We start from the raw sequence: 27,583 nt of genomic DNA on the forward strand, positions 1-27,583 counted from the left end.
ACGTGATAGAAATCAAGATGAATGGCGCCGAATCCCGCGGAATCATGCTGGATCGCGTCGAAGCCCGTTGAATTGCATTGAATCCCATCCATTCGAGTCCAATCCAATCGAATCGATTAGAATAGACTAGAGAAGGGTAGAGTACAAGACAATAGACTAGAGAAGAATACAGTCGGATGGAGTAGAATGGTGTAGAATGGAGTTGAAAAGAGATAATAGAGTTGAGTAGACTCGTAGAGCCATATAGAGTTGAACAGAGCCTGTTCAAGCTGAATAGAGCTGACCAGGGCGAAACGGAGCCGATTAGAACTGAATCGAACCGATTGGAGCCCAAGAGGGATGAATGGAGTGCAACGGAGCCGATTGGAGCCGAATCGCATCGAAATGCGTGGAATCGAATCCAGTGGAATAGATTAGAGTAGGGTTGGTTAAAATAGAGTAGAATAGAATTGAACACAGTAAAAGAGAATAAAAAGAATACAAGAGAATCGAGTCCAAAAGGTTAGAGCAGAGCAGAATAGTGTAGAGTAGAACAGAGTCGAATAGAGTCGAATCGAGCCAAATGGAGAAGAAACAAGGCAAATCGCGTTGAATCCCCTCGAACCAATTCCAGTCAATTAGGGTAGGGTAGAGTAAAATAGCGTTGAGTGGAGTAGAATGCTGTGCAACGCAATCGAATGGAGTCGAAAAGAGTCGAAAAGAGCCGAATAGTGCTGAAGAGGGCCGAAGAGGGCCGAATCGAGCAGAATTGAGCCAAATCCAGCAAATCGAGCCTAATGGAGCCGAATGGAGCCGAATCCAGCTGAATCGACACTCTTCGAGCCAAATGGAGCCGAATGGACATGAATCGAACCAATTCGACCTGAATCGTGTCCAAATTCATGGAATCGAATTGAACAGATTAGAGTAGGGGAGGTTCGGGTATGGCAGGGTGGAATAGAGTAGAGTAGCATAGAATAAAACAGAAGAGAAGAGAACAATACAGAACGAATACAGAAAACAGTAGGCTAGAGTAGCGTAGAGGGAAACAGAGTAGAGTAGAATAGATTCGAACAGAGCTAAATGGAGCCAAACTGAGCCGAATCGTGTCCAAATGGGTTGAAGCCAATCCAATCCAATGGATTAGAGTAGAGTAGAGTTGGGTAGCATAGGGTAGGGTAGAATAGAGTAGAATAGGAAGAATAAAGAAAATAGAGAAGAGTAGACTAGAGTACGATAGAGTAGGCTAGTGTATAATAGGGTAGACTCGAATACGGCTGAGTAGAGCCGAATGGAGTCGAAATGAGAGGAATCACGTCTAATGGATTCGAGTAAATTAGAGTGGTGTAGGATAGAGTAGAGCAGAATAGTGTAGAATGGTGTGGAATAAATAGAATGGAGTAGAATGGAGTCAAATAGAGACGAAAAGAGTAGAGAAGAGTCAAATAGAGCAGAATAGGGCCGAAAAGGCCGAATTGAGCAGAATCGAAGCAATTCAAGCCAAAACGAGCCGAATAGAGCCAAATCGAATCGAATCGAGCTGATTCAAGCCGAATCACGTCGAATCCCGTTCAGTGCATCCAATCCAATCCAAACGTCTAGATTAGAGAAGGGGAGGGGAGGGTGGACTAGAATAGAGTAGAGTAGACTAGAAGAGATTAGGACAGAATAGAAGGAATAGAATAGAGTAGAAAAGAGTAGGGTCGAATAGACTCGAATAGAGTCGAATAGAGACGAATAGAGAAAACAGAGCTGAATGGAGCCGAGTAGAGACGTAGAGGAGCCATATAGAGCCGATTCGAACCTCATCGAGCTGAATCAAGCAGAATCACGCCGACTGTCACTGAGTAGCGTCGAATCACATCGAATCACGTCGAATCGCATCAAATCACATCGTTTTGTGTCGGACCGGGTCGAATCGCTTCGTATCGCATCGGATTGCATCGAATGTCGTCGAATCACGACGAATCACGCCCCATCACGTCCAATAACTTCGAACTGCGTCCAATCTCCGAGAATTCTGCTGAATCACGTCGAATCGTATGGAATCTCGTCTAATCTCTTTGAATCCCGTCAAATGCCTTCGGACCTTGTCGAATCCCGTCGAATCCTGTCCAATCGCGTCGAAGTGAATCGAATTGAATCAAATCGATTCAAGTAGGGTGGGTTTGGGTGGGGTGCAGTAGGGTTGGGTAGGGTAGGATAGAACAGAGTCCAACAGAATAGGAGAGAACAGAAGAGAACAGAAAGAATCCAGCAGAATAGAATAGAGTAGAAAAGAGTCAGATAGTGCAGAGCATAGCCGAATTGAGGCGAATGGAGACAAAACAAGATGAATCGCGTTGAAGCGCTTCGAATCGGGTCAAATCGAATCCATTCGAATAGATTAGGGTAGGGAAGGGTAGACGAGAATAGAGGAGAATAGTGCAGAATGGTGTGGAATGGATTAGAACGGAGCCGACTAGAGACGACTAGAGTAGAAAAGAGTCGAATAGAGCATAGTTGGGCCGAATAGGGCCAAAGAAGGCCTAATCGAGCAGAATCCAGCAGAATCGATGCCATTGGAGCTGAATGGAGCCAAATGGAGCCCAATCGAACCGATTCGAAGCGAATTGATCTGATTCAAGCCTAATCGGGTCGAATGGCGTGAAAATGCGATGACTCGAACAGAATCAAAGATTAGAGAAGGGGAGGGGAGCGGCTGGGAGGGTAGAACAGAACAGAATAGAACAGTACATAATAGAAGGAACAGAATATAGCACAGTACGGTAGAGCAGAGCAGAGTAAAGTAGAGAAGAGTAGAGTCGAATAGAGTGAACTAGTGCAGAATAGAGCTGAATAGAGCCAATTCTAGCCGAATCGAGCCCAAAGGAAACAAAACGTGATGAATCGCGTCGAATAGCGTCCGATCGAATCCATTAGAATAGATTACAGTAGGGTAGAGTAGAACAGAATAGAGCAGAATCGAGTCGAATGGAGTTGCATAGAGAAAACTAGAGTAGAAAAGAGTCGAATCGAGCCGAATAAGGCTGAACCAAGTCGAATTGAGTTGAAACAAGCTGAATCGAAGCGATTCAAGCCAAATCGAGCTGAATCGAGCTGATGGTGCCGAATGAGCCGATTCAAGCATCATCGCGTCCAATCACATTGAAATGCTTTGACTCGAATCCAATTGAATAGATTCGAAAAGGTTAGGGTAGGGTGGTTTTGGATAGGGTAGACTAGGGTAGACGAAAGCAGACTAGAGTAGAGTAGACAAGCGAAGTCTAGAGTAGTAGCCTAGACAAGACAGCTGGACTAGTCAGACTAGTGGTATAGATCAGTAGGCTAGACAACTAGCCTTGGAGAGTACCCTTGCCTTGACAAGTACCCTAAATTCTGAATCTGAACTACTCCCCTTGCCTTAACTAGTATCCTGAACTAGTAGCCTTGTCTGAACTAGTACCCTTAACTAGTAGCCTTGCCTTAAGTAATAGTCTTAATGTCTACCCTTGCCTTACTAGTACCCTGAACTAGTAGCCCTGCCTTAACTAGTACCCTGGCCTTCACCAGTAGCCTTAACTAGTACCCTGGCCTTCACTAGTAGCCTTGCCTCAACTAGTACCCTTAACTAACACCCTAGCATGAGCTAGTACTCTTAACTAGTACCTGGCCTTCTCAGTCCCCATAAGTCCTACCCTGGCCTTAACCAGCTGCCTTAACTGGTACCCTGGTCTTAACTAGTAGTATTGACTTCTACCCTTGAATCCACTGGTCGCCTAAACTAGTCGTCTTGCCTTCAGTAGTAGCCTTCACTTGTACCTTGCCTTAACTAGTATCGTTATCTAGTACCTGTGCCTTAACTAGTACTCTTAGCTAGTACAGCGGCCATAACGAGTAGCCTGAACTAGTAGCCTTGTCTGAATTAGTCCTCTGAACTAGTAGCCTTGCTTTAAGTAATCGTCTTAACGTCTGCCCTTGCCTTACTAGTACCCTTAACTAGTAGCCAAGCCTTAACTACTACCCCTAACTAGTAGCCTTGCCTTAACTAGTACCCTTGCCTTAACGAGTTGCCTTAAGTAGTACCCCGGCCTTAACTAGAAGTATCAACTTGTAAACTTGCATCCAATAGTAGCCTTAACTAGTACTCTTGCCTTAAGTAGTGGCCTGAACTAGTACTCGTGCCTTAGCTAGTACTCTGAACTAGTACAGTGCCTCTAACTAGTATCCTGAACTAGTAGCCTTCTCTAAACTAGTACCCTTAACTAGTAGCCTTGCCTTCACTAGTACCCTGGCCTTCTCCAGTAGCCTTAACTAAGACCCTGGCCTTCACTGGCAGCCTTAACTAGTAGCCTTAACTAGTACCCTCGCATTAACTAGTAGTCTGAACTAGTACCCTGGCCGTATCAGTACCCAGAACTACTACCCTTGCCGTAACCAGTTTCCTTAACTAGTACCCCGGCCTTAACTAGTAGTATTCACTTGTATATTTGCATCAACTAGTAGCCTTAACTAGTACTCTTCCCTTAAGCAGCGGCCTGTATTTGTACCTTGCCTTAACTAGCAGCCTTAACTAGCACCCGTGCCTTTACTCATACTCTTAACTAGTACAGTGCCCCTAACTAGTATCCTGAACTGGTAGCCTTGTCCTAAGTAGTACCCTTAACTAGGAGCCTTGCCTTAAGGAATAGTCTTAATGGCTACCCTGGCCTCAACAAGTACCCTTAACTAGTACCCTTGCATTAATTAGTAGTCTTAACTGGTAGCCTGGCCTTGTCAGTACCCATAACTACTACCCTTGCCTTAACCAGTTGCCTTACCTAGCAACCTGGACTTAGCCAGTAGTATTAACATGTACCCTTGCATCGACTAGTAGACTTAAGTAGGACTCTTGCCTGAAGTAGTGGCCTTAACACGTTCCTTGCCTTACTAGTAGCCTTAACTAGTACTCTGAACTAGTACAGTGGCCCTAACTAGTATTCTGAACTAGAAGCCTTGTGGTAACTAGTACCCTTAACTAGTCACCTTGCCTTAGGGAACAGTCTTAACGTCTACCCTTGCCTTACTAGTCCTCTTAACAAGTAGCCAAGCCTTAACTAGTACCCTGAAGTAGTAGCCTTGCATGGACGAGTAGCCCAGCCTTAACTAGTACCCTGGCCGTCACTAGTACCCTTGCCTCAACTAGTACCCTGGCATTAACTAGTAGTCTTAACTAGTACCCTGGCCGTATCGCTACCCAGAACTACTACCCTTGCCTTGACCAGTTGCCTTAACTAGTACCCTGGCCTTAATGAGTAGTATGAACTTGTACCCTTGCATCAACTAGTAGCCTAAACTAATACGCTTGCCTGAAGTCGTAGCCTTCACTTGTACCTTGCCTTCCTAGTAGCCTTAACTAGTACCCGTCCATGAACTAGTACTCTTAACTAGTACAGTGGCCCTAACTAGTAGCCTGAACTAGTCCCCTTGCCTTAGGTAGTCCCTTTTCCAAACTAGTACCCTTCTTGAGTACCCCTATGGAGTAGGGTATGGTACAGTAGGGTGTCATGAGGTAGGGTAGCATACGGTAGAACAGAGAAAACAGAATCCAATAGAATAGAAGAGGATGAGTCAGGATAGGTTAGTTTCGTGTAGGGTGTGGTAGAGTAGCATAGGATGGAATAGAGAAAAGAGAAAACGAGAATCCAATACAACAGAATCGAAAAGAAGAGACTAGATGAGGAAAGACTAGGGCGGGATAGGGTTCTGTCGAATAGAAGAGCGTAGAATGGTGTGGAATGGAGTCAAATGCAGTCAAACCGAGATGAATAGACTAGGAAAGAGTTGAATAGAGCCGAATAGCACCGAATAGGGACATCTAGGGCTGAGTCGAGCCCAATCGAGCCCAACCGAGCCCAATCAAGTCCAATCGACCAGATTCGAGCTGAATGGAGCCCAATGGAGCTGGAATGAGCCAAATAGAGACACAGAAAATGAGCCAAGCTAGATCGAGCCAAATCGCACCTAATCGCATCCTATGGCATCGAATCTCGTCGAAGTCCATCCAATCCCACCAAAACCCATCGAATCTCATGAAATCTCACCGAATCCCGTCCAATTGTGTCAAATCGGGTCGAATTGAATGCAATCGAATTCAATAGAACAGCTTAGAGTAGTGTAGGTTAGGCTGGGATTCAATAGGGTAGGGCAGAGAGGAATAGACTAGAGAAGCATAGAGTAGAAGAGAAGAGAATACAAAGAGTAGAATGGAGTAGAGTGGAGTAGAGTAGAATAGTCAGAGTCGAGTAGTGCAGAATAGAGATGAATAGATCCAATTCGAGCTGAATCGAGTCGAATGGAGAGGAAATGAGACAAATCTCCATGAATCGAATAGATTAGAGTAGAGTAGGGTGGGGGAGAAGAGAATAGAATAGTGTAGAATGGAGTCGAACAGAGTAGAATGGTGTGGAATGGAGTCGAATGGAGCCAAATAGAGACGAATAGAGTAGAAAAGAGTTGAATAGAGCTGAACAGGGCCGGATAAGTTTGGATCGAGCCTAATGATGCTGAATCGAGCAGAATCGAGCCAAATTGACCCGATTCAAGCCAAATCGAGCTAAATCAAGCCAATTCGAGCCTAAATCCCATGGAATCGCCTTGAAAGGCATTGAATCGAATCGAATCGATTAGAGTAGAGGAGGGTAGAGTAGGAGGGGTTAGACTAGAAGGGAACAGAACCCAAGAGAAAGAATCGAATAGAATGAAGTAGAGACGAGTACAGTAGAATAGAGTCCAATAGAGTTGAATAGAGCCAAACAGAGCTGAATGCAGCCGAATCCACCAAATTCGAGGTGAATCGAGAAGAATCATGTCGATATCGCGTTGAAACGTGTCGAATCCAATCCAATCGTTTAGTGTAGGGCAGGTAAGATGAGGGTAGGGTAGGGTAGAAAAGAATAGATTAGAATAGAACAGAAAGAATAGAGACGAGTAGACTAGAGTCAAATAGAGTCAAATCCTGCCGAAAAGAGCCGAATAGAGAGGAAAAGGGCCAAGTCAAACCGAATCGAGTTGAATTCGCACAAAAAGGAGCTGATTCGAGCCGATAGGACCTGAATCAGGCCGAATCCCGTTCAAGTCTGTTGAATAGAATAGAACAGATTACAGTAGGCTAAGTTAGAGTAGGGTAGGATAGAACCAAATGCAGTAGAACAGAACAGGATCGAAGAGAACTGAAAGAATAGAATAGGGTCGAGTAGTGCAGAGTCTAGAAGAATAGAGTTGAATATTGCCGACTAGAGCAAAATAGAGCCCAAAAGACCCAACGTGATAGAAATCAAGATGAATGGCGCCGAATCCCGCGGAATCATGCTGGATCGCGTCGAAGCCCGTTGAATTGCATTGAATCCCATCCATTCGAGTCCAATCCAATCGAATCGATTAGAATAGACTAGAGAAGGGTAGAGTACAAGACAATAGACTAGAGAAGAATACAGTCGGATGGAGTAGAATGGTGTAGAATGGAGTTGAAAAGAGATAATAGAGTTGAGTAGACTCGTAGAGCCATATAGAGTTGAACAGAGCCTGTTCAAGCTGAATAGAGCTGACCAGGGCGAAACGGAGCCGATTAGAACTGAATCGAACCGATTGGAGCCCAAGAGGGATGAATGGAGTGCAACGGAGCCGATTGGAGCCGAATCGCATCGAAATGCGTGGAATCGAATCCAGTGGAATAGATTAGAGTAGGGTTGGTTAAAATAGAGTAGAATAGAATTGAACACAGTAAAAGAGAATAAAAAGAATACAAGAGAATCGAGTCCAAAAGGTTAGAGCAGAGCAGAATAGTGTAGAGTAGAACAGAGTCGAATAGAGTCGAATCGAGCCAAATGGAGAAGAAACAAGGCAAATCGCGTTGAATCCCCTCGAACCAATTCCAGTCAATTAGGGTAGGGTAGAGTAAAATAGCGTTGAGTGGAGTAGAATGCTGTGCAACGCAATCGAATGGAGTTGAAAAGAGTCGAAAAGAGCCGAATAGTGCTGAAGAGGGCCGAAGAGGGCCGAATCGAGCAGAATTGAGCCAAATCCAGCAAATCGAGCCTAATGGAGCCGAATGGAGCCGAATCCAGCTGAATCGACACTCTTCGAGCCAAATGGAGCCGAATGGACATGAATCGAACCAATTCGACCTGAATCGTGTCCAAATTCATGGAATCGAATTGAACAGATTAGAGTAGGGGAGGTTCGGGTATGGCAGGGTGGAATAGAGTAGAGTAGCATAGAATAAAACAGAAGAGAAGAGAAGAGAACAATACAGAACGAATACAGAAAACAGTAGGCTAGAGTAGCGTAGAGGGAAACAGAGTAGAGTAGAATAGATTCGAACAGAGCTAAATGGAGCCAAACTGAGCCGAATCGTGTCCAAATGGGTTGAAGCCAATCCAATCCAATGGATTAGAGTAGAGTAGAGTTGGGTAGCATAGGGTAGGGTAGAATAGAGTAGAATAGGAAGAATAAAGAAAATAGAGAAGAGTAGACTAGAGTACGATAGAGTAGGCTAGTGTATAATAGGGTAGACTCGAATACGGCTGAGTAGAGCCGAATGGAGTCGAAATGAGAGGAATCACGTCTAATGGATTCGAGTAAATTAGAGTGGTGTAGGATAGAGTAGAGCAGAATAGTGTAGAATGGTGTGGAATAAATAGAATGGAGTAGAATGGAGTCAAATAGAGACGAAAAGAGTAGAGAAGAGTCAAATAGAGCAGAATAGGGCCGAAAAGGCCGAATTGAGCAGAATCGAAGCAATTCAAGCCAAAACGAGCCGAATAGAGCCAAATCGAATCGAATCGAGCTGATTCAAGCCGAATCACGTCGAATCCCGTTCAGTGCATCCAATCCAATCCAAACGTCTAGATTAGAGAAGGGGAGGGGAGGGTGGACTAGAATAGAGTAGAGTAGACTAGAAGAGATTAGGACAGAATAGAAGGAATAGAATAGAGTAGAAAAGAGTAGGGTCGAATAGACTCGAATAGAGTCGAATAGAGACGAATAGAGAAAACAGAGCTGAATGGAGCCGAGTAGAGACGTAGAGGAGCCATATAGAGCCGATTCGAACCTCATCGAGCTGAATCAAGCAGAATCACGCCGACTGTCACTGAGTAGCGTCGAATCACATCGAATCACGTCGAATCGCATCAAATCACATCGTTTTGTGTCGGACCGGGTCGAATCGCTTCGTATCGCATCGGATTGCATCGAATGTCGTCGAATCACGACGAATCACGCCCCATCACGTCCAATAACTTCGAACTGCGTCCAATCTCCTAGAATTCTGCTGAATCACGTCGAATCGTATGGAATCTCGTCTAATCTCTTTGAATCCCGTCAAATGCCTTCGGACCTTGTCGAATCCCGTCGAATCCTGTCCAATCGCGTCGAAGTGAATCGAATTGAATCAAATCGATTCAAGTAGGGTGGGTTTGGGTGGGGTGCAGTAGGGTTGGGTAGGGTAGGATAGAACAGAGTCCAACAGAATAGGAGAGAACAGAAGAGAACAGAAAGAATCCAGCAGAATAGAATAGAGTAGAAAAGAGTCAGATAGTGCAGAGCATAGCCGAATTGAGGCGAATGGAGACAAAACAAGATGAATCGCGTTGAAGCGCTTCGAATCGGGTCAAATCGAATCCATTCGAATAGATTAGGGTAGGGAAGGGTAGACGAGAATAGAGGAGAATAGTGCAGAATGGTGTGGAATGGATTAGAACGGAGCCGACTAGAGACGACTAGAGTAGAAAAGAGTCGAATAGAGCATAGTTGGGCCGAATAGGGCCAAAGAAGGCCTAATCGAGCAGAATCCAGCAGAATCGATGCCATTGGAGCTGAATGGAGCCAAATGGAGCCCAATCGAACCGATTCGAAGCGAATTGATCTGATTCAAGCCTAATCGGGTCGAATGGCGTGAAAATGCGATGACTCGAACAGAATCAAAGATTAGAGAAGGGGAGGGGAGCGGCTGGGAGGGTAGAACAGAACAGAATAGAACAGTACATAATAGAAGGAACAGAATATAGCACAGTACGGTAGAGCAGAGCAGAGTAAAGTAGAGAAGAGTAGAGTCGAATAGAGTGAACTAGTGCAGAATAGAGCTGAATAGAGCCAATTCTAGCCGAATCGAGCCCAAAGGAAACAAAACGTGATGAATCGCGTCGAATAGCGTCCGATCGAATCCATTAGAATAGATTACAGTAGGGTAGAGTAGAACAGAATAGAGCAGAATCGAGTCGAATGGAGTTGCATAGAGAAAACTAGAGTAGAAAAGAGTCGAATCGAGCCGAATAAGGCTGAACCAAGTCGAATTGAGTTGAAACAAGCTGAATCGAAGCGATTCAAGCCAAATCGAGCTGAATCGAGCTGATGGTGCCGAATGAGCCGATTCAAGCATCATCGCGTCCAATCACATTGAAATGCTTTGACTCGAATCCAATTGAATAGATTCGAAAAGGTTAGGGTAGGGTGGTTTTGGATAGGGTAGACTAGGGTAGACGAAAGCAGACTAGAGTAGAGTAGACAAGCGAAGTCTAGAGTAGTAGCCTAGACAAGACAGCTGGACTAGTCAGACTAGTGGTATAGATCAGTAGGCTAGACAACTAGCCTTGGAGAGTACCCTTGCCTTGACAAGTACCCTAAATTCTGAATCTGAACTACTCCCCTTGCCTTAACTAGTATCCTGAACTAGTAGCCTTGTCTGAACTAGTACCCTTAACTAGTAGCCTTGCCTTAAGTAATAGTCTTAATGTCTACCCTTGCCTTACTAGTACCCTGAACTAGTAGCCCTGCCTTAACTAGTACCCTGGCCTTCACCAGTAGCCTTAACTAGTACCCTGGCCTTCACTAGTAGCCTTGCCTCAACTAGTACCCTTAACTAACACCCTAGCATGAGCTAGTACTCTTAACTAGTACCTGGCCTTCTCAGTCCCCATAAGTCCTACCCTGGCCTTAACCAGCTGCCTTAACTGGTACCCTGGTCTTAACTAGTAGTATTGACTTCTACCCTTGAATCCACTGGTTGCCTAAACTAGTCGTCTTGCCTTCAGTAGTAGCCTTCACTTGTACCTTGCCTTAACTAGTATCGTTATCTAGTACCTGTGCCTTAACTAGTACTCTTAGCTAGTACAGCGGCCATAACGAGTAGCCTGAACTAGTAGCCTTGTCTGAATTAGTCCTCTGAACTAGTAGCCTTGCTTTAAGTAATCGTCTTAACGTCTGCCCTTGCCTTACTAGTACCCTTAACTAGTAGCCAAGCCTTAACTACTACCCCTAACTAGTAGCCTTGCCTTAACTAGTACCCTTGCCTTAACCAGTTGCCTTAAGTAGTACCCCGGCCTTAACTAGAAGTATCAACTTGTAAACTTGCATCCAATAGTAGCCTTAACTAGTACTCTTGCCTTAAGTAGTGGCCTGAACTAGTACTCGTGCCTTAGCTAGTACTCTGAACTAGTACAGTGCCTCTAACTAGTATCCTGAACTAGTAGCCTTCTCTAAACTAGTACCCTTAACTAGTAGCCTTGCCTTCACTAGTACCCTGGCCTTCTCCAGTAGCCTTAACTAAGACCCTGGCCTTCACTGGCAGCCTTAACTAGTACCCTTAACTAGTACCCTCGCATTAACTAGTAGTCTGAACTAGTACCCTGGCCGTATCAGTACCCAGAACTACTACCCTTGCCGTAACCAGTTTCCTTAACTAGTACCCCGGCCTTAACTAGTAGTATTCACTTGTATATTTGCATCAACTAGTAGCCTTAACTAGTACTCTTCCCTTAAGCAGCGGCCTGTATTTGTACCTTGCCTTAACTAGCAGCCTTAACTAGCACCCGTGCCTTTACTCATACTCTTAACTAGTACAGTGCCCCTAACTAGTATCCTGAACTGGTAGCCTTGTCCTAAGTAGTACCCTTAACTAGGAGCCTTGCCTTAAGGAATAGTCTTAATGGCTACCCTGGCCTCAACAAGTACCCTTAACTAGTACCCTTGCATTAATTAGTAGTCTTAACTGGTAGCCTGGCCTTGTCAGTACCCATAACTACTACCCTTGCCTTAACCAGTTGCCTTACCTAGCAACCTGGACTTAGCCAGTAGTATTAACATGTACCCTTGCATCGACTAGTAGACTTAAGTAGGACTCTTGCCTGAAGTAGTGGCCTTAACACGTTCCTTGCCTTACTAGTAGCCTTAACTAGTACTCTGAACTAGTACAGTGGCCCTAACTAGTATTCTGAACTAGAAGCCTTGTGGTAACTAGTACCCTTAACTAGTCACCTTGCCTTAGGGAACAGTCTTAACGTCTACCCTTGCCTTACTAGTCCTCTTAACAAGTAGCCAAGCCTTAACTAGTACCCTGAAGTAGTAGCCTTGCATGGACGAGTAGCCCAGCCTTAACTAGTACCCTGGCCGTCACTAGTACCCTTGCCTCAACTAGTACCCTGGCATTAACTAGTAGTCTTAACTAGTACCCTGGCCGTATCGCTACCCAGAACTACTACCCTTGCCTTGACCAGTTGCCTTAACTAGTACCCTGGCCTTAATGAGTAGTATGAACTTGTACCCTTGCATCAACTAGTAGCCTAAACTAATACGCTTGCCTGAAGTCGTAGCCTTCACTTGTACCTTGCCTTCCTAGTAGCCTTAACTAGTACCCGTCCATGAACTAGTACTCTTAACTAGTACAGTGGCCCTAACTAGTAGCCTGAACTAGTCCCCTTGCCTTAGGTAGTCCCTTTTCCAAACTAGTACCCTTCTTGAGTACCCCTATGGAGTAGGCTATGGTACAGTAGGGTGTCATGAGGTAGGGTAGCATACGGTAGAACAGAGAAAACAGAATCCGATAGAATAGAAGAGGATGAGTCAGGATAGGTTAGTTTCGTGTAGGGTGTGGTAGAGTAGCATAGGATGGAATAGAGAAAAGAGAAAACGAGAATCCAATACAACAGAATCGAAAAGAAGAGACTAGATGAGGAAAGACTAGGGCGGGATAGGGTTCTGTCGAATAGAAGAGCGTAGAATGGTGTGGAATGGAGTCAAATGCAGTCAAACCGAGATGAATAGACTAGGAAAGAGTTGAATAGAGCCGAATAGCACCGAATAGGGACATCTAGGGCTGAGTCGAGCCCAATCGAGCCCAACCGAGCCCAATCAAGTCCAATCGACCAGATTCGAGCTGAATGGAGCCCAATGGAGCTGGAATGAGCCAAATAGAGACACAGAAAATGAGCCAAGCTAGATCGAGCCAAATCGCACCTAATCGCATCCTATGGCATCGAATCTCGTCGAAGTCCATCCAATCCCACCAAAACCCATCGAATCTCATGAAATCTCACCGAATCCCGTCCAATTGTGTCAAATCGGGTCGAATTGAATGCAATCGAATTCAATAGAACAGCTTAGAGTAGTGTAGGTTAGGCTGGGATTCAATAGGGTAGGGCAGAGAGGAATAGACTAGAGAAGCATAGAGTAGAAGAGAAGAGAATACAAAGAGTAGAATGGAGTAGAGTGGAGTAGAGTAGAATAGTCAGAGTCGAGTAGTGCAGAATAGAGATGAATAGATCCAATTCGAGCTGAATCGAGTCGAATGGAGAGGAAATGAGACAAATCTCCATGAATCGAATAGATTAGAGTAGAGTAGGGTGGGGGAGAAGAGAATAGAATAGTGTAGAATGGAGTCGAACAGAGTAGAATGGTGTGGAATGGAGTCGAATGGAGCCAAATAGAGACGAATAGAGTAGAAAAGAGTTGAATAGAGCTGAACAGGGCCGGATAAGTTTGGATCGAGCCTAATGATGCTGAATCGAGCAGAATCGAGCCAAATTGACCCGATTCAAGCCAAATCGAGCTAAATCAAGCCAATTCGAGCCTAAATCCCATGGAATCGCCTTGAAAGGCATTGAATCGAATCGAATCGATTAGAGTAGAGGAGGGTAGAGTAGGAGGGGTTAGACTAGAAGGGAACAGAACCCAAGAGAAAGAATCGAATAGAATGAAGTAGAGACGAGTACAGTAGAACAGAGTCCAATAGAGTTGAATAGAGCCAAACAGAGCTGAATGCAGCCGAATCCACCAAATTCGAGGTGAATCGAGAAGAATCATGTCGATATCGCGTTGAAACGTGTCGAATCCAATCCAATCGTTTAGTGTAGGGCAGGTAAGATGAGGGTAGGGTAGGGTAGAAAAGAATAGATTAGAATAGAACAGAAAGAATAGAGACGAGTAGACTAGAGTCAAATAGAGTCAAATCCTGCCGAAAAGAGCCGAATAGAGAGGAAAAGGGCCAAGTCAAACCGAATCGAGTTGAATTCGCACAAAAAGGAGCTGATTCGAGCCGATAGGACCTGAATCAGGCCGAATCCCGTTCAAGTCTGTTGAATAGAATAGAACAGATTACAGTAGGCTAAGTTAGAGTAGGGTAGGATAGAACCAAATGCAGTAGAACAGAACAGGATCGAAGAGAACTGAAAGAATAGAATAGGGTCGAGTAGTGCAGAGTCTAGAAGAATAGAGTTGAATATTGCCGACTAGAGCAAAATAGAGCCCAAAAGACCCAACGTGATAGAAATCAAGATGAATGGCGCCGAATCCCGCGGAATCATGCTGGATCGCGTCGAAGCCCGTTGAATTGCATTGAATCCCATCCATTCGAGTCCAATCCAATCGAATCGATTAGAATAGACTAGAGAAGGGTAGAGTACAAGACAATAGACTAGAGAAGAATACAGTCGGATGGAGTAGAATGGTGTAGAATGGAGTTGAAAAGAGATAATAGAGTTGAGTAGACTCGTAGAGCCATATAGAGTTGAACAGAGCCTGTTCAAGCTGAATAGAGCTGACCAGGGCGAAACGGAGCCGATTAGAACTGAATCGAACTGATTGGAGCCCAAGAGGGATGAATGGAGTGCAACGGAGCCGATTGGAGCCGAATCGCATCGAAATGCGTGGAATCGAATCCAGTGGAATAGATTAGAGTAGGGTTGGTTAAAATAGAGTAGAATAGAATTGAACACAGTAAAAGAGAATAAAAAGAATACAAGAGAATCGAGTCCAAAAGGTTAGAGCAGAGCAGAATAGTGTAGAGTAGAACAGAGTCGAATAGAGTCGAATCGAGCCAAATGGAGAAGAAACAAGGCAAATCGCGTTGAATCCCCTCGAACCAATTCCAGTCAATTAGGGTAGGGTAGAGTAAAATAGCGTTGAGTGGAGTAGAATGCTGTGCAACGCAATCGAATGGAGTCGAAAAGAGTCGAAAAGAGCCGAATAGTGCTGAAGAGGGCCGAAGAGGGCCGAATCGAGCAGAATTGAGCCAAATCCAGCAAATCGAGCCTAATGGAGCCGAATGGAGCCGAATCCAGCTGAATCGACACTCTTCGAGCCAAATGGAGCCGAATGGACATGAATCGAACCAATTCGACCTGAATCGTGTCCAAATTCATGGAATCGAATTGAACAGATTAGAGTAGGGGAGGTTCGGGTATGGCAGGGTGGAATAGAGTAGAGTAGCATAGAATAAAACAGAAGAGAAGAGAACAGAACAATACAGAACGAATACAGAAAACAGTAGGCTAGAGTAGCGTAGAGGGAAACAGAGTAGAGTAGAATAGATTCGAACAGAGCTAAATGGAGCCAAACTGAGCCGAATCGTGTCCAAATGGGTTGAAGCCAATCCAATCCAATGGATTAGAGTAGAGTAGAGTTGGGTAGCATAGGGTAGGGTAGAATAGAGTAGAATAGGAAGAATAAAGAAAATAGAGAAGAGTAGACTAGAGTACGATAGAGTAGGCTAGTGTATAATAGGGTAGACTCGAATACGGCTGAGTAGAGCCGAATGGAGTCGAAATGAGAGGAATCACGTCTAATGGATTCGAGTAAATTAGAGTGGTGTAGGATAGAGTAGAGCAGAATAGTGTAGAATGGTGTGGAATAAATAGAATGGAGTAGAATGGAGTCAAATAGAGACGAAAAGAGTAGAGAAGAGTCAAATAGAGCAGAATAGGGCCGAAAAGGCCGAATTGAGCAGAATCGAAGCAATTCAAGCCAAAACGAGCCGAATAGAGCCAAATCGAATCGAATCGAGCTGATTCAAGCCGAATCACGTCGAATCCCGTTCAGTGCATCCAATCCAATCCAAACGTCTAGATTAGAGAAGGGGAGGGGAGGGTGGACTAGAATAGAGTAGAGTAGACTAGAAGAGATTAGGACAGAATAGAAGGAATAGAATAGAGTAGAAAAGAGTAGGGTCGAATAGACTCGAATAGAGTCGAATAGAGACGAATAGAGAAAACAGAGCTGAATGGAGCCGAGTAGAGACGTAGAGGAGCCATATAGAGCCGATTCGAACCTCATCGAGCTGAATCAAGCAGAATCACGCCGACTGTCACTGAGTAGCGTCGAATCACATCGAATCACGTCGAATCGCATCAAATCACATCGTTTTGTGTCGGACCGGGTCGAATCGCTTCGTATCGCATCGGATTGCATCGAATGTCGTCGAATCACGACGAATCACGCCCCATCACGTCCAATAACTTCGAACTGCGTCCAATCTCCTAGAATTCTGCTGAATCACGTCGAATCGTATGGAATCTCGTCTAATCTCTTTGAATCCCGTCAAATGCCTTCGGACCTTGTCGAATCCCGTCGAATCCTGTCCAATCGCGTCGAAGTGAATCGAATTGAATCAAATCGATTCAAGTAGGGTGGGTTTGGGTGGGGTGCAGTAGGGTTGGGTAGGGTAGGATAGAACAGAGTCCAACAGAATAGGAGAGAACAGAAGAGAACAGAAAGAATCCAGCAGAATAGAATAGAGTAGAAAAGAGTCAGATAGTGCAGAGCATAGCCGAATTGAGGCGAATGGAGACAAAACAAGATGAATCGCGTTGAAGCGCTTCGAATCGGGTCAAATCGAATCCATTCGAATAGATTAGGGTAGGGAAGGGTAGACGAGAATAGAGGAGAATAGTGCAGAATGGTGTGGAATGGATTAGAACGGAGCCGACTAGAGACGACTAGAGTAGAAAAGAGTCGAATAGAGCATAGTTGGGCCGAATAGGGCCAAAGAAGGCCTAATCGAGCAGAATCCAGCAGAATCGATGCCATTGGAGCTGAATGGAGCCAAATGGAGCCCAATCGAACCGATTCGAAGCGAATTGATCTGATTCAAGCCTAATCGGGTCGAATGGCGTGAAAATGCGATGACTCGAACAGAATCAAAGATTAGAGAAGGGGAGGGGAGCGGCTGGGAGGGTAGAACAGAACAGAATAGAACAGTACATAATAGAAGGAACAGAATATAGCACAGTACGGTAGAGCAGAGCAGAGTAAAGTAGAGAAGAGTAGAGTCGAATAGAGTGAACTAGTGCAGAATAGAGCTGAATAGAGCCAATTCTAGCCGAATCGAGCCCAAAGGAAACAAAACGTGATGAATCGCGTCGAATAGCGTCCGATCGAATCCATTAGAATAGATTACAGTAGGGTAGAGTAGAACAGAATAGAGCAGAATCGAGTCGAATGGAGTTGCATAGAGAAAACTAGAGTAGAAAAGAGTCGAATCGAGCCGAATAAGGCTGAACCAAGTCGAATTGAGTTGAAACAAGCTGAATCGAAGCGATTCAAGCCAAATCGAGCTGAATCGAGCTGATGGTGCCGAATGAGCCGATTCAAGCATCATCGCGTCCAATCACATTGAAATGCTTTGACTCGAATCCAATTGAATAGATTCGAAAAGGTTAGGGTAGGGTGGTTTTGGATAGGGTAGACTAGGGTAGACGAAAGCAGACTAGAGTAGAGTAGACAAGCGAAGTCTAGAGTAGTAGCCTAGACAAGACAGCTGGACTAGTCAGACTAGTGGTATAGATCAGTAGGCTAGACAACTAGCCTTGGAGAGTACCCTTGCCTTGACAAGTACCCTAAATTCTGAATCTGAACTACTCCCCTTGCCTTAACTAGTATCCTGAACTAGTAGCCTTGTCTGAACTAGTACCCTTAACTAGTAGCCTTGCCTTAAGTAATAGTCTTAATGTCTACCCTTGCCTTACTAGTACCCTGAACTAGTAGCCCTGCCTTAACTAGTACCCTGGCCTTCACCAGTAGCCTTAACTAGTACCCTGGCCTTCACTAGTAGCCTTGCCTCAACTAGTACCCTTAACTAACACCCTAGCATGAGCTAGTACTCTTAACTAGTACCTGGCCTTCTCAGTCCCCATAAGTCCTACCCTGGCCTTAACCAGCTGCCTTAACTGGTACCCTGGTCTTAACTAGTAGTATTGACTTCTACCCTTGAATCCACTGGTCGCCTAAACTAGTCGTCTTGCCTTCAGTAGTAGCCTTCACTTGTACCTTGCCTTAACTAGTATCGTTATCTAGTACCTGTGCCTTAACTAGTACTCTTAGCTAGTACAGCGGCCATAACGAGTAGCCTGAACTAGTAGCCTTGTCTGAATTAGTCCTCTGAACTAGTAGCCTTGCTTTAAGTAATCGTCTTAACGTCTGCCCTTGCCTTACTAGTACCCTTAACTAGTAGCCAAGCCTTAACTACTACCCCTAACTAGTAGCCTTGCCTTAACTAGTACCCTTGCCTTAACCAGTTGCCTTAAGTAGTACCCCGGCCTTAACTAGAAGTATCAACTTGTAAACTTGCATCCAATAGTAGCCTTAACTAGTACTCTTGCCTTAAGTAGTGGCCTGAACTAGTACTCGTGCCTTAGCTAGTACTCTGAACTAGTACAGTGCCTCTAACTAGTATCCTGAACTAGTAGCCTTCTCTAAACTAGAACCCTTAACTAGTAGCCTTGCCTTCACTAGTACCCTGGCCTTCTCCAGTAGCCTTAACTAAGACCCTGGCCTTCACTGGCAGCCTTAACTAGTACCCTTAACTAGTACCCTCGCATTAACTAGTAGTCTGAACTAGTACCCTGGCCGTATCAGTACCCAGAACTACTACCCTTGCCGTAACCAGTTTCCTTAACTAGTACCCCGGCCTTAACTAGTAGTATTCACTTGTATATTTGCATCAACTAGTAGCCTTAACTAGTACTCTTCCCTTAAGCAGCGGCCTGTATTTGTACCTTGCCTTAACTAGCAGCCTTAACTAGCACCCGTGCCTTTACTCATACTCTTAACTAGTACAGTGCCCCTAACTAGTATCCTGAACTGGTAGCCTTGTCCTAAGTAGTACCCTTAACTAGGAGCCTTGCCTTAAGGAATAGTCTTAATGGCTACCCTGGCCTCAACAAGTACCCTTAACTAGTACCCTTGCATTAATTAGTAGTCTTAACTGGTAGCCTGGCCTTGTCAGTACCCATAACTACTACCCTTGCCTTAACCAGTTGCCTTACCTAGCAACCTGGACTTAGCCAGTAGTATTAACATGTACCCTTGCATCGACTAGTAGACTTAAGTAGGACTCTTGCCTGAAGTAGTGGCCTTAACACGTTCCTTGCCTTACTAGTAGCCTTAACTAGTACTCTGAACTAGTACAGTGGCCCTAACTAGTATTCTGAACTAGAAGCCTTGTGGTAACTAGTACCCTTAACTAGTCACCTTGCCTTAGGGAACAGTCTTAACGTCTACCCTTGCCTTACTAGTCCTCTTAACAAGTAGCCAAGCCTTAACTAGTACCCTGAAGTAGTAGCCTTGCATGGACGAGTAGCCCAGCCTTAACTAGTACCCTGGCCGTCACTAGTACCCTTGCCTCAACTAGTACCCTGGCATTAACTAGTAGTCTTAACTAGTACCCTGGCCGTATCGCTACCCAGAACTACTACCCTTGCCTTGACCAGTTGCCTTAACTAGTACCCTGGCCTTAATGAGTAGTATGAACTTGTACCCTTGCATCAACTAGTAGCCTAAACTAATACGCTTGCCTGAAGTCGTAGCCTTCACTTGTACCTTGCCTTCCTAGTAGCCTTAACTAGTACCCGTCCATGAACTAGTACTCTTAACTAGTACAGTGGCCCTAACTAGTAGCCTGAACTAGTCCCCTTGCCTTAGGTAGTCCCTTTTCCAAACTAGTACCCTTCTTGAGTACCCCTATGGAGTAGGCTATGGTACAGTAGGGTGTCATGAGGTAGGGTAGCATACGGTAGAACAGAGAAAACAGAATCCGATAGAATAGAAGAGGATGAGTCAGGATAGGTTAGTTTCGTGTAGGGTGTGGTAGAGTAGCATAGGATGGAATAGAGAAAAGAGAAAACGAGAATCCAATACAACAGAATCGAAAAGAAGAGACTAGATGAGGAAAGACTAGGGCGGGATAGGGTTCTGTCGAATAGAAGAGCGTAGAATGGTGTGGAATGGAGTCAAATGCAGTCAAACCGAGATGAATAGACTAGGAAAGAGTTGAATAGAGCCGAATAGCACCGAATAGGGACATCTAGGGCTGAGTCGAGCCCAATCGAGCCCAACCGAGCCCAATCAAGTCCAATCGACCAGATTCGAGCTGAATGGAGCCCAATGGAGCTGGAATGAGCCAAATAGAGACACAGAAAATGAGCCAAGCTAGATCGAGCCAAATCGCACCTAATCGCATCCTATGGCATCGAATCTCGTCGAAGTCCATCCAATCCCACCAAAACCCATCGAATCTCATGAAATCTCACCGAATCCCGTCCAATTGTGTCAAATCGGGTCGAATTGAATGCAATCGAATTCAATAGAACAGCTTAGAGTAGTGTAGGTTAGGCTGGGATTCAATAGGGTAGGGCAGAGAGGAATAGACTAGAGAAGCATAGAGTAGAAGAGAAGAGAATACAAAGAGTAGAATGGAGTAGAGTGGAGTAGAGTAGAATAGTCAGAGTCGAGTAGTGCAGAATAGAGATGAATAGATCCAATTCGAGCTGAATCGAGTCGAATGGAGAGGAAATGAGACAAATCTCCATGAATCGAATAGATTAGAGTAGAGTAGGGTGGGGGAGAAGAGAATAGAATAGTGTAGAATGGAGTCGAACAGAGTAGAATGGTGTGGAATGGAGTCGAATGGAGCCAAATAGAGACGAATAGAGTAGAAAAGAGTTGAATAGAGCTGAACAGGGCCGGATAAGTTTGGATCGAGCCTAATGATGCTGAATCGAGCAGAATCGAGCCAAATTGACCCGATTCAAGCCAAATCGAGCTAAATCAAGCCAATTCGAGCCTAAATCCCATGGAATCGCCTTGAAAGGCATTGAATCGAATCGAATCGAATAGAGTAGAGGAGGGTAGAGTAGGAGGGGTTAGACTAGAAGGGAACAGAACCCAAGAGAAAGAATCGAATAGAATGAAGTAGAGACGAGTACAGTAGAATAGAGTCCAATAGAGTTGAATAGAGCCAAACAGAGCTGAATGCAGCCGAATCCACCAAATTCGAGGTGAATCGAGAAGAATCATGTCGAATCGCGTTGAAACGTGTCGAATCCAATCCAATCGTTTAGTGTAGGGCAGGTAAGATGAGGGTAGGGTAGGGTAGAAAAGAATAGATTAGAATAGAACAGAAAGAATAGAGACGAGTAGACTAGAGTCAAATAGAGTCAAATCCTGCCGAAAAGAGCCGAATAGAGAGGAAAAGGGCCAAGTCAAACCGAATCGAGTTGAATTCGCACAAAAAGGAGCTGATTCGAGCCGATAGGACCTGAATCAGGCCGAATCCCGTTCAAGTCTGTTGAATAGAATAGAACAGATTACAGTAGGCTAAGTTAGAGTAGGGTAGGATAGAACCAAATGCAGTAGAACAGAACAGGATCGAAGAGAACTGAAAGAATAGAATAGGGTCGAGTAGTGCAGAGTCTAGAAGAATAGAGTTGAATATTGCCGACTAGAGCAAAATAGAGCCCAAAAGACCCAACGTGATAGAAATCAAGATGAATGGCGCCGAATCCCGCGGAATCATGCTGGATCGCGTCGAAGCCCGTTGAATTGCATTGAATCCCATCCATTCGAGTCCAATCCAATCGAATCGATTAGAATAGACTAGAGAAGGGTAGAGTACAAGACAATAGACTAGAGAAGAATACAGTCGGATGGAGTAGAATGGTGTAGAATGGAGTTGAAAAGAGATAATAGAGTTGAGTAGACTCGTAGAGCCATATAGAGTTGAACAGAGCCTGTTCAAGCTGAATAGAGCTGACCAGGGCGAAACGGAGCCGATTAGAACTGAATCGAACCGATTGGAGCCCAAGAGGGATGAATGGAGTGCAACGGAGCCGATTGGAGCCGAATCGCATCGAAATGCGTGGAATTGAATCCAGTGGAATAGATTAGAGTAGGGTTGGTTAAAATAGAGTAGAATAGAATTGAACACAGTAAAAGAGAATAAAAAGAATACAAGAGAATCGAGTCCAAAAGGTTAGAGCAGAGCAGAATAGTGTAGAGTAGAACAGAGTCGAATAGAGTCGAATCGAGCCAAATGGAGAAGAAACAAGGCAAATCGCGTTGAATCCCCTCGAACCAATTCCAGTCAATTAGGGTAGGGTAGAGTAAAATAGCGTTGAGTGGAGTAGAATGCTGTGCAACGCAATCGAATGGAGTCGAAAAGAGTCGAAAAGAGCCGAATAGTGCTGAAGAGGGCCGAAGAGGGCCGAATCGAGCAGAATTGAGCCAAATCCAGCAAATCGAGCCTAATGGAGCCGAATGGAGCCGAATCCAGCTGAATCGACACTCTTCGAGCCAAATGGAGCCGAATGGACATGAATCGAACCAATTCGACCTGAATCGTGTCCAAATTCATGGAATCGAATTGAACAGATTAGAGTAGGGGAGGTTCGGGTATGGCAGGGTGGAATAGAGTAGAGTAGCATAGAATAAAACAGAAGAGAAGAGAAGAGAACAATACAGAACGAATACAGAAAACAGTAGGCTAGAGTAGCGTAGAGGGAAACAGAGTAGAGTAGAATAGATTCGAACAGAGCTAAATGGAGCCAAACTGAGCCGAATCGTGTCCAAATGGGTTGAAGCCAATCCAATCCAATGGATTAGAGTAGAGTAGAGTTGGGTAGCATAGGGTAGGGTAGAATAGAGTAGAATAGGAAGAATAAAGAAAATAGAGAAGAGTAGACTAGAGTACGATAGAGTAGGCTAGTGTATAATAGGGTAGACTCGAATACGGCTGAGTAGAGCCGAATGGAGTCGAAATGAGAGGAATCACGTCTAATGGATTCGAGTAAATTAGAGTGGTGTAGGATAGAGTAGAGCAGAATAGTGTAGAATGGTGTGGAATAAATAGAATGGAGTAGAATGGAGTCAAATAGAGACGAAAAGAGTAGAGAAGAGTCAAATAGAGCAGAATAGGGCCGAAAAGGCCGAATTGAGCAGAATCGAAGCAATTCAAGCCAAAACGAGCCGAATAGAGCCAAATCGAATCGAATCGAGCTGATTCAAGCCGAATCACGTCGAATCCCGTTCAGTGCATCCAATCCAATCCAAACGTCTAGATTAGAGAAGGGGAGGGGAGGGTGGACTAGAATAGAGTAGAGTAGACTAGAAGAGATTAGGACAGAATAGAAGGAATAGAATAGAGTAGAAAAGAGTAGGGTCGAATAGACTCGAATAGAGTCGAATAGAGACGAATAGAGAAAACAGAGCTGAATGGAGCCGAGTAGAGACGTAGAGGAGCCATATAGAGCCGATTCGAACCTCATCGAGCTGAATCAAGCAGAATCACGCCGACTGTCACTGAGTAGCGTCGAATCACATCGAATCACGTCGAATCGCATCAAATCACATCGTTTTGTGTCGGACCGGGTCGAATCGCTTCGTATCGCATCGGATTGCATCGAATGTCGTCGAATCACGACGAATCACGCCCCATCACGTCCAATAACTTCGAACTGCGTCCAATCTCCTAGAATTCTGCTGAATCACGTCGAATCGTATGGAATCTCGTCTAATCTCTTTGAATCCCGTCAAATGCCTTCGGACCTTGTCGAATCCCGTCGAATCCTGTCCAATCGCGTCGAAGTGAATCGAATTGAATCAAATCGATTCAAGTAGGGTGGGTTTGGGTGGGGTGCAGTAGGGTTGGGTAGGGTAGGATAGAACAGAGTCCAACAGAATAGGAGAGAACAGAAGAGAACAGAAAGAATCCAGCAGAATAGAATAGAGTAGAAAAGAGTCAGATAGTGCAGAGCATAGCCGAATTGAGGCGAATGGAGACAAAACAAGATGAATCGCGTTGAAGCGCTTCGAATCGGGTCAAATCGAATCCATTCGAATAGATTAGGGTAGGGAAGGGTAGACGAGAATAGAGGAGAATAGTGCAGAATGGTGTGGAATGGATTAGAACGGAGCCGACTAGAGACGACTAGAGTAGAAAAGAGTCGAATAGAGCATAGTTGGGCCGAATAGGGCCAAAGAAGGCCTAATCGAGCAGAATCCAGCAGAATCGATGCCATTGGAGCTGAATGGAGCCAAATGGAGCCCAATCGAACCGATTCGAAGCGAATTGATCTGATTCAAGCCTAATCGGGTCGAATGGCGTGAAAATGCGATGACTCGAACAGAATCAAAGATTAGAGAAGGGGAGGGGAGCGGCTGGGAGGGTAGAACAGAACAGAATAGAACAGTACATAATAGAAGGAACAGAATATAGCACAGTACGGTAGAGCAGAGCAGAGTAAAGTAGAGAAGAGTAGAGTCGAATAGAGTGAACTAGTGCAGAATAGAGCTGAATAGAGCCAATTCTAGCCGAATCGAGCCCAAAGGAAACAAAACGTGATGAATCGCGTCGAATAGCGTCCAATCGAATCCATTAGAATAGATTACAGTAGGGTAGAGTAGAACAGAATAGAGCAGAATCAAGTCGAATGGAGTTGCATAGAGAAAACTAGAGTAGAAAAGAGTCGAATCGAGCCGAATAAGGCTGAACCAAGTCGAATTGAGTTGAAACAAGCTGAATCGAAGCGATTCAAGCCAAATCGAGCTGAATCGAGCTGATGGTGCCGAATGAGCCGATTCAAGCATCATCGCGTCCAATCACATTGAAATGCTTTGACTCGAATCCAATTGAATAGATTCGAAAAGGTTAGGGTAGGGTGGTTTTGGATAGGGTAGACTAGGGTAGACGAAAGCAGACTAGAGTAGAGTAGACAAGCGAAGTCTAGAGTCGTAGCCTAGACAAGACAGCTGGACTAGTCAGACTAGTGGTATAGATCAGTAGGCTAGACAACTAGCCTTGGAGAGTACCCTTGCCTTGACAAGTACCCTAAATTCTGAATCTGAACTACTCCCCTTGCCTTAACTAGTATCCTGAACTAGTAGCCTTGTCTGAACTAGTACCCTTAACTAGTAGCCTTGCCTTAAGTAATAGTCTTAATGTCTACCCTTGCCTTACTAGTACCCTGAACTAGTAGCCCTGCCTTAACTAGTACCCTGGCCTTCACCAGTAGCCTTAACTAGTACCCTGGCCTTCACTAGTAGCCTTGCCTCAACTAGTACCCTTAACTAACACCCTAGCATGAGCTAGTACTCTTAACTAGTACCTGGCCTTCTCAGTCCCCATAAGTCCTACCCTGGCCTTAACCAGCTGCCTTAACTGGTACCCTGGTCTTAACTAGTAGTATTGACTTCTACCCTTGAATCCACTGGTCGCCTAAACTAGTCGTCTTGCCTTCAGTAGTAGCCTTCACTTGTACCTTGCCTTAACTAGTATCGTTATCTAGTACCTGTGCCTTAACTAGTACTCTTAGCTAGTACAGCGGCCATAACGAGTAGCCTGAACTAGTAGCCTTGTCTGAATTAGTCCTCTGAACTAGTAGCCTTGCTTTAAGTAATCGTCTTAACGTCTGCCCTTGCCTTACTAGTACCCTTAACTAGTAGCCAAGCCTTAACTACTACCCCTAACTAGTAGCCTTGCCTTAACTAGTACCCTTGCCTTAACCAGTTGCCTTAAGTAGTACCCCGGCCTTAACTAGAAGTATCAACTTGTAAACTTGCATCCAATAGTAGCCTTAACTAGTACTCTTGCCTTAAGTAGTGGCCTGAACTAGTACTCGTGCCTTAGCTAGTACTCTGAACTAGTACAGTGCCTCTAACTAGTATCCTGAACTAGTAGCCTTCTCTAAACTAGTACCCTTAACTAGTAGCCTTGCCTTCACTAGTACCCTGGCCTTCTCCAGTAGCCTTAACTAAGACCCTGGCCTTCACTGGTAGCCTTAACTAGTACCCTTAACTAGTACCCTCGCATTAACTAGTAGTCTGAACTAGTACCCTGGCCGTATCAGTACCCAGAACTACTACCCTTGCCGTAACCAGTTTCCTTAACTAGTACCCCGGCCTTAACTAGTAGTATTCACTTGTATATTTGCATCAACTAGTAGCCTTAACTAGTACTCTTCCCTTAAGCAGCGGCCTGTATTTGTACCTTGCCTTAACTAGCAGCCTTAACTAGCACCCGTGCCTTTACTCATACTCTTAACTAGTACAGTGCCCCTAACTAGTATCCTGAACTGGTAGCCTTGTCCTAAGTAGTACCCTTAACTAGGAGCCTTGCCTTAAGGAATAGTCTTAATGGCTACCCTGGCCTCAACAAGTACCCTTAACTAGTACCCTTGCATTAATTAGTAGTCTTAACTGGTAGCCTGGCCTTGTCAGTACCCATAACTACTACCCTTGCCTTAACCAGTTGCCTTACCTAGCAACCTGGACTTAGCCAGTAGTATTAACATGTACCCTTGCATCGACTAGTAGACTTAAGTAGGACTCTTGCCTGAAGTAGTGGCCTTAACACGTTCCTTGCCTTACTAGTAGCCTTAACTAGTACTCTGAACTAGTACAGTGGCCCTAACTAGTATTCTGAACTAGAAGCCTTGTGGTAACTAGTACCCTTAACTAGTCACCTTGCCTTAGGGAACAGTCTTAACGTCTACCCTTGCCTTACTAGTCCTCTTAACAAGTAGCCAAGCCTTAACTAGTACCCTGAAGTAGTAGCCTTGCATGGACGAGTAGCCCAGCCTTAACTAGTACCGTGGCCGTCACTAGTACCCTTGCCTCAACTAGTACCCTGGCATTAACTAGTAGTCTTAACTAGTACCCTGGCCGTATCGCTACCCAGAACTACTACCCTTGCCTTGACCAGTTGCCTTAACTAGTACCCTGGCCTTAATGAGTAGTATGAACTTGTACCCTTGCATCAACTAGTAGCCTAAACTAATACGCTTGCCTGAAGTCGTAGCCTTCACTTGTACCTTGCCTTCCTAGTAGCCTTAACTAGTACCCGTCCATGAACTAGTACTCTTAACTAGTACAGTGGCCCTAACTAGTAGCCTGAACTAGTCCCCTTGCCTTAGGTAGTCCCTTTTCCAAACTAGTACCCTTCTTGAGTACCCCTATGGAGTAGGGTATGGTACAGTAGGGTGTCATGAGGTAGGGTAGCATACGGTAGAACAGAGAAAACAGAATCCAATAGAATAGAAGAGGATGAGTCAGGATAGGTTAGTTTCGTGTAGGGTGTGGTAGAGTAGCATAGGATGGAATAGAGAAAAGAGAAAACGAGAATCCAATACAACAGAATCGAAAAGAAGAGACTAGATGAGGAAAGACTAGGGCGGGATAGGGTTCTGTCGAATAGAAGAGCGTAGAATGGTGTGGAATGGAGTCAAATGCAGTCAAACCGAGATGAATAGACTAGGAAAGAGTTGAA

Source organism: Elephas maximus, chromosome 5 (genome assembly GCF_024166365.1).
Source record: "Elephas maximus indicus isolate mEleMax1 chromosome 5, mEleMax1 primary haplotype, whole genome shotgun sequence".
Taxonomy (NCBI): Eukaryota; Metazoa; Chordata; class Mammalia; order Proboscidea; family Elephantidae; genus Elephas; species Elephas maximus.